The 12,682-nt window shown below is 32.7% G+C and overlaps 1 protein-coding gene across 1 annotated transcript in view; it reads left to right on the top strand.

The window, feature by feature from the left end:
• Positions 1 to 7,777: 7,777 nt before the first annotated feature.
• The window catches only part of LOC129939002 (ATP-binding cassette sub-family B member 6), a 28,955-nt gene continuing 24,050 nt past the window's right edge, over positions 7,778 to 12,682 (top strand). Inside the window, exon 1 of the mRNA XM_056046853.1 lies at positions 7,778 to 8,077. The gene's annotated coding sequence lies outside the window, so the exon portion shown is untranslated. The remainder of the gene's footprint in view (positions 8,078 to 12,682) is intronic.

Genomic DNA, 12,682 nt, shown 5'->3' with positions numbered 1-12,682 from the left:
AATTCATAATTAATAAAATTACAGAAAAAAGTAAGAATGCTTCGACTTCGCAAGAATATTCGAGACATTAGAGTTGTCTTGGAACTCCCTAATCATCTGTAAGTAGACAAAATATTTTGTGCTGGAAATTCTTTTAATTCTAATTAATTCCTTTAGTTTCGGATCATATTTGCTACTGAATAAGGAAGCGTTTGTTTTCGTATTAATCAAGTTAGAAGGCCAATTTAAAAGCACCTCTTCAATCCCTGCTATACTAAAATTATCTTGTGCCCTTAGACCTTTTTCCTTTCAGAAACGTAAGTTCTGGTTCAAGGCATTCTTTATTTAATAAGCTGAATAAAAATGCATTGGTTGATGTTATTTTATAAAAGAAATGACATTTTTTTACATAAGCTTCGACATTTTCTCACATAATATCAACGTTCGACAAAAAATAATACGAAAAACATTCAAATCAACGAACATTCGATAACGAAAATAGAGTGAGATCAATCTTCGAAAAAATTATGACATTAAGTCGAATCAACGGCTCATAATTCGCCAACGGTAATACCAATTTCTCACACTCAAACGTTATTGCTCTAACGGTCTTTAATTCTTTGCTATAGCCCTGAAACAAAAAAAATCGAAGTGATCATTGTGTTGGCAATCATTTAAAAAACCATCGTCTCTCTATAATTTATAAAAAAAAACACTTAAAAAAACACCCAGATGGGCCAGATGGTAATAATTATTTTTTCCAGTCACCATAGCAATAAAGGAGGCGTTATCGTCTGGGGCTTAATTTGATTGTGTGGACTTGGTATAGACTTGGTTGTCCAATATACCAAATGACTAGGCAAACATACAAAGCCTTCCTGCAATCAGTATTTCCCAATATTATCGAGCTTTTTGGACCAATTCCATGGATTGTTCAACAGGAAAACGCTCCCATACACACAGCCCGAGTGGTAAAATCCCTAATTGCAAACCAAAGCTTCCACTTGCTGCCTTCTCCACCATAATCCTTAGACCTTAACTAATTGAAAATGTGTGGGACCAGCTTACACGTAAGGTACATAAGGGAGGAAAGCAATACGATGACAAGGAAGTGCTAATTTATGGTATCAAATTGGCCTGGAGTGAGATTTCTCTGGTTTTCTTGGATCTCTTTAGAAATCCTTAAAAGATAGAATTTTTGAAGTTATTTAATGCTGGTAGTATCACACATTATAAAAATCCTAATCCATTTTTTTGATGGGTTTCAAATCTAATGACCTGATTTATTTTCGAATATTCTTGACTCAATTAACAATTTTCCACGAAAGTTCCGTTAGCTAAATCTCTCGTTTACCCAAATTTTATATTTTATTGTTAACAAAATAGTCCCTCATTAACCATAGTTGTTTTTTTCTAATCCATCATGTAACGGGAGAAATGATGATTTTACTTCTCGAATATGCCTGCTTCTAACCTTATGACCGGCAGTGTATCTGGACCTTATAATTTTTTTTATCTGAAATGATGACTGGCTTCCACTCCGATTTCAACAACGCGTTAAAGTTATGCAGGCTTATTATGTACAAGGGCTTTCAAATCAAAATGCTTATAGTCCACTTCGTGATTTTTTCGGTAATTTAATCGTCTAAATGAGCGTTCAATTGGAAAAATCTTGCAAATATTTGAGCAAACCGTGTCTGTACACCTCTCGCGCTCGTCGTTGATAAACATTATGCATTTAAACAATTACAAAGTGCAACTGACTCAAGAACTAAAGCCTTCTGCCCATTTCAAACGTCGTCAATGGTCAGAATGGTGGCAAAAAATATAGCAACAGTGGATAATCAATTTTTGAAGAAAATCATCTTCAGTGATGAAGCACATTTTCACCTGAATGGATTCGTTAATAAGCAGAATTTCCGCATTTGGAAGAATGATAATACATACAAGAGTGAGATGTGGCCCGTAAAGTTCCACCTTTAATAGTTGTCCAGTAGTTTTTGATGTTCTGGAAATCATTACCCACTGAATGTTACCTAATTTGAATTTTATTTGCGATTTTTCGTAAGCTTAACCCTAATTCATAAAACGCTTTTATTTTTTCTTGATCCTCCTCGTTTAAATGTTTTGCTTGACCAATTTTTTTTTGTAACGACTTTCAGACAATTCGATTTATCTACAAAAATGTAATGTGGGTTTACGAACATCAGCTTGCCAGTGATAATAACGGTAATTGGACAATTGCCAATTTTCTATTAAGCGAAAATTTATCATTTAATCGTTCGAAGGATTTTATTCAAATATAAGACAATTTGTTGGTAGAAAATCAGCAATTACTGACAATTTTTGTCTTTCAATTAAAAATTGCTTGTTTACATGGTTGGAAGACTTAAGAAAACAAACTGTTAGATACGAAATTTTCCACAATTTTTATAAAAATATTATGTTAAACAAGGAAGTGGGAATTTTTAGCATGACACATAGAAACAATTGGCAACAAACTAACTCCAGTGGGTTCAGAATCAAGAAGGACCTGTACAAGGAATTATTTTTACTCGAAAAAATATTGAACAAAAAATCCAAGTTTTTCGAATAATGTTTGTAAAAACTTTTTAGAATTATGTAATTTTAATAAGCACAGCTACAAAAATGTTTCAACTTTGTGAATGATGGTACGCTTCTAAGAACTACCATGTATTTCACAAAGTTTCTTTGTGGCAATATCAGGACATTTTAATTTTAATAATATAGGCTTTAACATGTCTAAAAATACAATATACATAAGTGTCAAAATATGTCTCTTAAGAAAAATAGTACGAATGAATGAAGCAAAAAGCTAGAGTTGAGGCAAGTGAATAAAATAGCTGTTCCCTTTTCTTCATGTTTAGATTTTGAAAAAGGGCACACCCAAAACGGGGGTAAAAGAACTAAAAAAATAAAATAAAAGTCTACGCAGGTGGTCCCTATGCTTTTAGCTCCAGCCCAAATGTGTTCGCTGACGATAGCACTCTTAGCTTTTCATATTCGTTTCCAGACTCACAACCCTCCTCTTCGGATGTGGAACTCAAACGGCAAAATATGATTAGCTCATTAAATTCCGAGCTACACAGCATTGTACAATGGGGAATAAAAAATCGTGTGGAATTTAATGCTTCGAAAACGCAATGCTGTCTTGCATCGTTAAAGAGAGATAAACCGTCTTTGATACTATCTATGAGTGGCACTTGCATCAACGAAACAGAAAATCTTGACATCCTCGGAATGTGCATCAGCAACCACCTATTGTGGAGCGATCACATACGCGATGTTGCCAAAAATGCCGCAAGATGTCTAGGTTTTTTGAGACGTTGCAAGAAATTTTTTTCTCCGTCTGATCTGGCTACAATCTACAAAACCTATATACGTCCGAAACTTGAATATAACTCTCATCTCTGGGCTGGTGCTCCAGTAACTTATTTAAGCCTCTTGGACAGTATTCAAAAAAGAGCTTTTAAAATGATTGGTGACATTAACATCATCAACTCGTTTACATCACTCGAACATCGACGCAAGGTTTCTTGCCTCACCCTTTTTTACCATTATTTTAACGGACTATGCTCTAGTGAAATAGCCAGTTGCATTCCTCCCCTTAAACAATTTAACCATAATACCCGCGCTTCTAGGAATGCCCATCAGTTTACCCTTGAGCCCAACTTCGGACGTACTATGAAGTACAGAGATTCTTTTTTTAGCCGTACTACGCGAATGTGGAACGCCTTGCCACGCTCTATCTTTCCCTGTCATTGCAATGTTCAGAAATTTAAAACCAATGTACACCGACACCTCCTATCCAACCCTTCCCTCTTTTCCTAATGCTCACACCGTGTCTTTGGCATATTAAAGGTATAAAAAACCCTTTTAGTGTTTGCTAATTATAAAAAAAAAAAAAAAAAAACGAATCCCAATATTGGGCTTGTTGTTTTTTTGATGATCGAAACGTCCCGACACCCTTGGCAATGTCGGGGTTTACCTCCATTAGCTCCACCAACTTTGAGAACTGGGCGTTGTTGGTTCTTTTAAGTTGTAATTATAGTTCATATAATTTGTTTTTACGTTTGTCGATTTTCACTTATGTATTTTGTTTTATGTCGCAACAATTAATCTAGACAACTGCTTCGAATTAAAAAAAAAAACTGTGATTTTTTCAAATTCACCAAGAATTACAGTTCAACCGATTATGACAGATAAAGGCGAGCATTCGCCAAATGTAATAGACCTACATTTCAATTCGCCAAATTTTTGAAGTTTAAAGTGAATCACAAACAGAAATGCAAAAAAGTCACATTCGCTTATCTTTTTAGGCTAGTTGCGAGTTATAATACGGCACCTAAATAACTTTAAACGCTTCTCCTTAAAAATGACAGATGCACTTAGTATTCTTTTGCATGGGGCCATCTTACGAAAATTCTATGCATTCATATACCAAGTCAAAGTGTAGTTCATAAGTCTTTAATAAGCTTTTCACAAAAAAACCCAAAACCAAGTTTTCGCCGAATTCGTCAAGAATATTCCGATACTTTATTCGTAAGCCACAAGTTTTCGTAAATTACAAGTTACAATTACAATTGAAACTTGTCTGAAACTAGTAGTAATGTAAAGATGGACTAAAAACAAACAAACCTTTCGAAACATTCATCGCTCAATTAGTAAATAAAGCAGCTGATAGCTGCTGTCAAAAGAAATATTTCAATTCGATATTTTAAATTTATGTCCACAACTCCAGAGGCTTGATTTTTAATAAACCTTGATTTTGATATGAAGGCCGTCCTTTAGCTAAAGTTTTAAATAAATAATAAAAAAACACAATGTAATATTACCATGTACAATACAAATGTGTTCATACCTATTTTATATTTCAGAGATATAATAGTTAACAGGTACTCTTCAAACAAATACGACAATAACAATCATTCATCCATGGAATTTATAGAAGACACGCAAATATTTAGGTAAATAAAATATTTGAAACAAATAAAACCAAAAAATTGTCATAAAATGTTTTCATTTTACTGTGCCTTACCCCGACTAAACAGAAATTAAAGGGCCTATTATGGATCACAACTCAAATTAGTTGAGTTGTAATCAAGACAACTCAATTTGAAGACAACTGCAAAAAAAAATCGTATTACGGGCGACAACTTTTTTCAGTTGAGTAGACCAAATACGTTGTCTACTTTTATGTGCTTGTTTTGTGTCAAAATCAGCTGTGTAAAGTAAAATACGTAGGAATTTCAAAATTTTGAATTCAGTGCAAAATTTTATAAAAAAAAGACAAAATAATAGGAAATGGAGAGTTCTATTGATTTGTTTCTTGGAAATTCGGAAGAAGAAAATCCCCTGAATGTTGCGCTGATGAGAAAAAATATTCGAGATCACTCCAATCCATTGGAACTTCCAAACAAAATGTATTATTCATAAACAAATTCTTTGTTATTTTAGACTCAACAAAGACGCATTTGTTTATGTGCTAAATGAAATCAAAGATCATTTGAAGCAACCACACCGTTCCTCCACAATCCCACCAATTCTCAAACTCTGCACTGCCCTACGTTTCATGGCAGAAGGAAGTTACCAAAAGTGCAGTGGTAATAATTTTAATTTAGGCCTTGCTCAGCCAACAGTTTCGGTAGTGTTAAAAGAAGTGCTAGACGTAGTAGAAGAACGTATCTGTCCACAATGGATTAAGGCTCGTATGAAAAATGAGATGAATTTATCATAAATTCATTTTTACCAGAAAACCAGATTTCCTGCAGTAATAGGATGCATCGATTGAACTCATGTTCGAATCATAGCACCAAAAAAAATCTTCAACATCTCTATTTAAATAGAAAAGGTTACTACAGTCTGAATGTCATGATTGTAAGTGTATATCCCATCTTTAGTATTTTTATAAAATAACATTTATCATCGACAGGTTTGTGACTACAAAATGAATGTGCGTTTCGTAGATTCCAGATATTCCGGTGCTAATCACGATTCATTCATTTACAATTAAAGTGAATATAAGGAAATGTTAAATGAATTGGATGAGAACACTTTTATTTTGGGAGATGCTTTAGAGAAACATCTAATTACTCCATTTCGAATGGCTGAAAGTGGGAGTGCAGAATCACATTTCAATACCATACACGCCCAAACAAGAAACATTATTGAAAGAACGATTGGCGTGATCAAAAGTAAATTCAGGTGCCTTCTATCTGCCCGAGGACTGCATTACAGTCCTGAAAGAGCTGCGAAATTTGTCAATGCAAGTTGTGCCTTACATAACATAAGTCAACATTCTAAAGTAGTATATTGTAATGGATCCATACCTGTATATGCGTATATACTTTGTATAAAAATGATGGCTCTTGCATTCAGTTAAACTTACTCTTTGCCATTCTTTCGATGTTCTTGATGGTGGTCCAATATGCTATTCAGTTGAACAGCTATATTTTCCCATTCTTCGTCTTGGGGTCTTTTTGTGGAACCGAATTGTCCCTTGCCTCTGGCCAGCTCAGGTATCTGCTGCAGATCCTTAATCAACCTCTCGAATTGGGCAGGTTTTAGTTATTTTTAATCTAAAAAACTTATTTTCTTACAGATGTTTATATTATTATTTGTAAAACTTACATTTTTGTCTCCATTTTCTTAAAAAAATTGTTTTTTAATGAACTGTTGATGCTTACCGTTATTTTTTTGTACACACAAATGCACTACACAACTAGTAAATATCAGTTGCTGAATTTTGACAACAATCACAACTGAGAGACAACTCAACTGGCTTACATAATACCGCGAACACACTTAAAAAGTGAACCATTTTTTAGTTGACTACTGGTTGACTTGTGACAGTCAACTAGTTGTGATCGGTAATACGATTGCCGGATTACAATTCAACTTTGTTCTAAGTTGTCTTACATAATAGGCCCCTAAGAGGCTGTTCCCAGTTTATATATTGAAAAATCTATTTTCTTTTTGTATTGCTATACCCTTTCTTTGTATCTTGCATTTCCATATTTTTTGGTTTATTGAAGAATAGGTATATCATTCTGCAATGTTGTTTGAAATACTCATTATTGTTTGTCAACATTTCACGTTTCAAAAACGTGCTCAACGAATCTGGATAAAATATTTATATATATAGTATCCTTTTATAGTACTCGTGGCGTAATAATTAGAGCGTAGGACGGCCATGCCGAAGGTCTTAGGTTTGCTCCCTGTCTGTGCCATCTAAAGTTTTTTTTGCGAGTAATTAACAAATCCTATAATAGTGATTGTTGTCACGAAAAGTGCTTTCCCAAATAAGCCGTTCGGATTCGGATTAAAACTCTATCCCTGATAACAATACTCTTAAATATGAATGGTTAAGACTTGTAAATCACTAGTTCTCAACGGACTATTGAGCCCCAAATTTATTTACATATTTCTTAGTTTTCTTTTAATTGAATTGTTATGAAAAGCTTACCTTTTTCGCGTACTTTTAACGATTTGTCAATTGCCTCAATTAAATGTTTTCTTTTGTATCGCAGTTGCGAAAAATTTGTTGGCTTTGAAAACTTTTTACCGAAAAATTAGTTTTGGGTTTGGTGTGAAAAAACATTTCACAAGCTCACTTGAACATTCCATATTTGATCGAACCAATAATGGTTTTCTCTCACTCTCACCTTCCGAAACAGTCCTTTGCAAAAACAAGCAAATCAAACAGATCTCCAAATAATAAAACCAAGTTAAATCAGCTGACCAACAAATGTCAATGGTGTGTTTTTTTTTCTAATTAATTCTGTTTTTTGGTGAAATTTGGTCATGCAACCAAGCGGTAACACAAACAGCAACAGCGAGTGAATTTAATTTTAAATTAAAAACAATTCCAATCGATTGATTTCCCTTAAAGTGCCATTGGGGAGTTTAATTTCCAATTTTTGCCAATTCATGTTCTCGTATTTATGTTAACCTTAATCGACCTACATATAAATAAATAAATAAAATTATGAAATAAAACCAAAAGTGCGTTGTTGTAAATTTTGTGGCTTCGGTTCATTTTCTTTGTGTGGCTATCTTGAACTGGATACATTTGAAGGTAATTGATAAAATTAATGAGCAGTATTGAGAACTAGAAAAGAATTTTGCGTTATCGTAATAAATTAACAAAATGAAATTCAATGGCAAAATTGTAAATCCAAGGCAACTTCGTGGTACAAAATTTGTCTATCTATTGGAGTTTAGCTTTGGACATTTCATTTTGTTAATTTTTTATAATTAAAATGTATGTTAAGTTATTTATTCAATTTTGTATTTTAAATTAAAGTTGGCAAAAACTCAAATTGAATCGGTTTATTTTACTCAAATTCGAGTTGCGCAATTTTTGTTGTTGAGAGTGAAAGTTTTTGTGGTTTCGTGTTTTTTTAGAATTTTTGTTTAGGTACCTAAATTGTGAGACTAAATCACCGAATAAATGATAAGCTCTATAGGAGTAGTGTAAACGTTACGAGGCAAACTGCACACAGCCCGCCCGTCAGCCGGTACATGATATCATGTTGTGTCGTAAATGTATATAGATAAATAATATTGTTTTGGTTTTGCGCACGACATAATATTGGAACTTCAAAACATAACCCGGTTTCTGCACATAAACGGATGTTACCACGGTCATTACTAGTGCAGTTTATTGTTGATTTTGTTTGTTATTTGCACATATTAGAATTAATCTAAAAATTTAATTGCACGGAACAAAAATAAATCGAATCTTATCAATTTGTTTAGATAGTAAAAACGCAGTGATTGAAATTTACTTTCACTTGTTTCAAATTTATCTCAGAATTCAGTTAAGACTTTTTGTTTGAGTAAGTTAGCCGTTTTACACTCCGATACGATGGTATAAGTACAAGTGATAATAAAAAGAAAGGATTTTGCTTTTGTGGTTCTGAGGAAATATTTATTCTTATTTTATAATTCAATACAAAATTTTCTGTAAGGACTGAATATTTTTTTTTTAAATTTGTGGTTTTAAGGAAAAAATAAAACGCATATAATTTACTGTAATTATGTCCAAGAATTTAGCTTTATTATAAAGATACGTGTTTGTCAGTGTGTTTTAAAAATGCTGTTTCCAGTAGATCTTAGTCGATACATCTAATATTTGAAAACTATTTAAAGCAATTGTACTCGTATGTCAGCAATATCTCGTCGAATATTCTTTTAGAAGGCGTCAACCGTCTCCGTATTATCTCCGTAGACAAGCGACTTTACAAAACCACACAAAAAATAGTCGAGCGCCGTTAAATCGAATGATCATGGAGATCACCTGAAAAGCCCACAGGCCGCACAGTGAATCGAAATGCAAGACGTAAAAGAATGAAAATTAAATTTCCTAAGTTAGTGTATTTTTATAATACAACAATTTCCCCTCCGACAAGAAAAATCCAAGTAAGATAATTTTGCACTGAATAATTTCAAATTTAAAGGGCATCGAGATCGAAGTCATAATAATAACATTTTTGTGATAGATAACTACTAAAAGTGCAATAGAGTTTTTAAGTATAACGTATTTTATTGAAATATTTTTATTACCATTTTATAATTAATTGGAATGGAATAAATGAGTTTAAAACTTATTCATTTCAGTTAATTATTTTTAATTCATTATGTATACATTGATATTGATAATCTACATATCGTCGGCTAAAGATGCAATCCTCGTGTGTCCATTTTTGTAATTTGCTACCAATTCTATACGTTTAACAAATCTGATATTGTTTTTTAAACCATTTTATAATTGTTTGTCTGTTCTTTAGATCTCTATATACATTTAAGTGAAGAATACATTTTTAAATATTCAAAATTCAAATAATTCACATTGTAAGGAAAGATGTCAACATAATCTATTGGGTTGTTTCGGTTACGCAGTTTTTTTCAATTGCTGAATGCATTGAAACTATTTTCATCTGGGTGTGTTTTTTCACAAGTTTATTTTGAAATACTTTTATTTGGTGTAAGGCTTTTAGATTGAGAAGTGCATTTGCTAAGATGAAATTTCTATTTTGAGCAGCTAACCCCTCACTGAAAATAATAATGTCTTTACAATCGTTGGTGGGTATAACTTTCTCAACGAGATAATTGCGCAAAATGGATGAAAACTCATCAGCGCTAACTGCATCTTCACCTTCGTGCCATAAAAAGCAATAACCTTCATGTGTTGCCAAGTCAAAAATGGTAAAGTTGTGGACTATAAGTTTTTGTCGGTGGTACAAAGACGATACATTTGATTTAGGGGAAAGTAAGACTGATTGTAAATCTACAGTGAACACTTTATTATTAGGGTTAGATTTATTCCTATTTTTTCCTCGCGAGCAATCTTTGAGCCTTATATGTTCAAAATAGACTGGTTCCTGAACATTTCTAGTCCTATATCCTACACAAACCTCACTTTTCTTTTTTTGGACGGAAAATATTTAAATTCATATCATGAAAGACTTCATTAAAAGTTGTAATGGAGAGAGATTTTGTTGGCACGTGCTGCACACCAAATTTTGGAATATTCATCATGCAGCTGTGTTTTTGTCTGCCACATAGATTCGAAGTACAATTTTGATGAACTTGATCCACAATAGTGGGATTCCATTTTTGGTAGGACTAGTAGAAAATATTTTAGACAGTCCTTTTGTCGATTAAATTTAGTTTGGCGGTTATTTGAATATCGATTTACTGTTGGTAAAGATAAATCTGAAGAATCAATTGGTGTACTAGTTTCTAAACATTTTTTCTTCCAATTAGTTACCACTCACCACCCACTCACCAATCCTTAAGGTATTCAAGTACATCATCTTGGAAACGCGTTTCGTTTCATTTTTGTATTTAAGAAAATAATAAATTGAACTATTTCGTTTCCTTGATTGTTGGACCCGCCGGCGGTCTTTTAATTTCTTCAATTTTAGTTGTGCATTCTACGTAATCCTTTTTTTCATTCCAAGATTTCTTCCAAAACTCATTATAAATGTTATTTCTTTCCTCATCATTAAACTTAATACTAAATAGTCCGGTCAAATTATAAATGTTTAAGTTTTGGAGAACCTTTTTTTTTGCATTCACCCCAAACACTATAGGCCAAGTAAGGAGCTGCGAAGAGGTAGCATGTCCTCCATACAAACTTAATTGTTTATGTGGCGTAATTCTGAATCTTAGAATTGTATATAGCAGAAAGCAAATATACAAATATGCAAATACAAATATACGCCTTGATGTACAATATTAATACCGTATTCGCTTTCTCGTGCTCTTCTCCTAAGACAGTTTATTTTCACACAGCTGGGTGTGAATTTTTGAAACCTCAGATGTCTAGTTTGACCGGGCTTAAGGCCTAAATTAAAGTAGGTACATATGTACATTATCTAAGACGTGATATTGAACTTCATGAATTTATTACTTAAATATTTTGAAACAAAAGAATAGAAAAATCGACATTAATATAAATCATCAAATAGTACACAAAGATTTCAAATTCTAAATAACTGCTTTAAGAAAATATTCTATTTACACTTCGCACGAATTTGTATTATATTTTAAAATATTTTCCTTTAAGGGGGTATTCTGGTCTAGATACATGAATTTTAGGTAATTTTTGAAGTGCTGTAAAAAAAAGCAAGCAACAATTTTACCATCAACTTTTTTATACAATATTTATTAACATTAGAAGCATACGAAAAAAAAAAAAAATTCAGTTAGTTATCAGCTGATGGAGTGGTGCGTCTCAAAAATTTGGTGCGTAACCAAACCCACGATTTTAACTCTCCTAGAAATCTGAAATCAAAAACTAAAAAAGATTATTAATCTACAATAATGTCGCAATGTCTGGAACTACGGGAAAGTTACAAACATTTTTTTTACAAAATGGCGACTGCCTAAAGAAAAAAAAAAAAGTTACCACTTTTTTGAACATTCTTCGATTTGTTAAAAATAGTAAAAATGAAAATTTGGGGATGGCCTTAGTTCCGGACGTAGACAAGTCCCTAAAGAAGACTCTCTAAAAATTTTAGGTCAAATCGGTTCGGCAGAACCTGAAAAATCGTGGGTATCAGATTCAAAAAGACAGTTCTGAGAAAAACGCGTTTAAAGTACCCCATTATGCCTTTTGTTCTATTAGTTGCTGCTCAGCAAAATACTTATTTCTCCGAAAATAATTTGAATTTGGGAAAATCCTCTCGGAGACATATTCTTAAATAGTTAAACTATGAAAATATGAAAAAAAATAAAAATCGATTTTTATTTATTTCTAGACCAGAATACCCCCTTAAAATGAAAATATGTCGATGGTTTTTAGTATTTAATGAATGTAATTCTTAATTCATGCCACTCGTTTATTCCTATCACTCTTGAATACAAACCTTACTAATTAGCTTTAACCGCATTTTCCCGCTCAGAATAAAATTCAATAGGCTTGTACCATCAACTGAGCGCTCAGTGAGCGCTCAATGTTAGATTGACGGAGGCAGAATCGTTTTGTGGGACAAGAATCTCCGTACAAACATAAGCTGTCAAAAACATATGTTGTCAATTGTAGTTTTTAATGTGAATTTATTATTTTTTTCTATCGATAATTCTTTGTTACTTTTGGAAAGAAAAGTTATGCTTACCAGTTCTCAATACATCTATATTTTTGGCTGTATCGATGAAAAGATATTGCATCCCG

Source organism: Eupeodes corollae, chromosome 1 (assembly GCF_945859685.1).
Source record: "Eupeodes corollae chromosome 1, idEupCoro1.1, whole genome shotgun sequence".
Lineage (NCBI taxonomy): Eukaryota > Metazoa > Arthropoda > Insecta > Diptera > Syrphidae > Eupeodes > Eupeodes corollae.
This window is presented reverse-complemented; position numbering and strand designations above follow the sequence as displayed.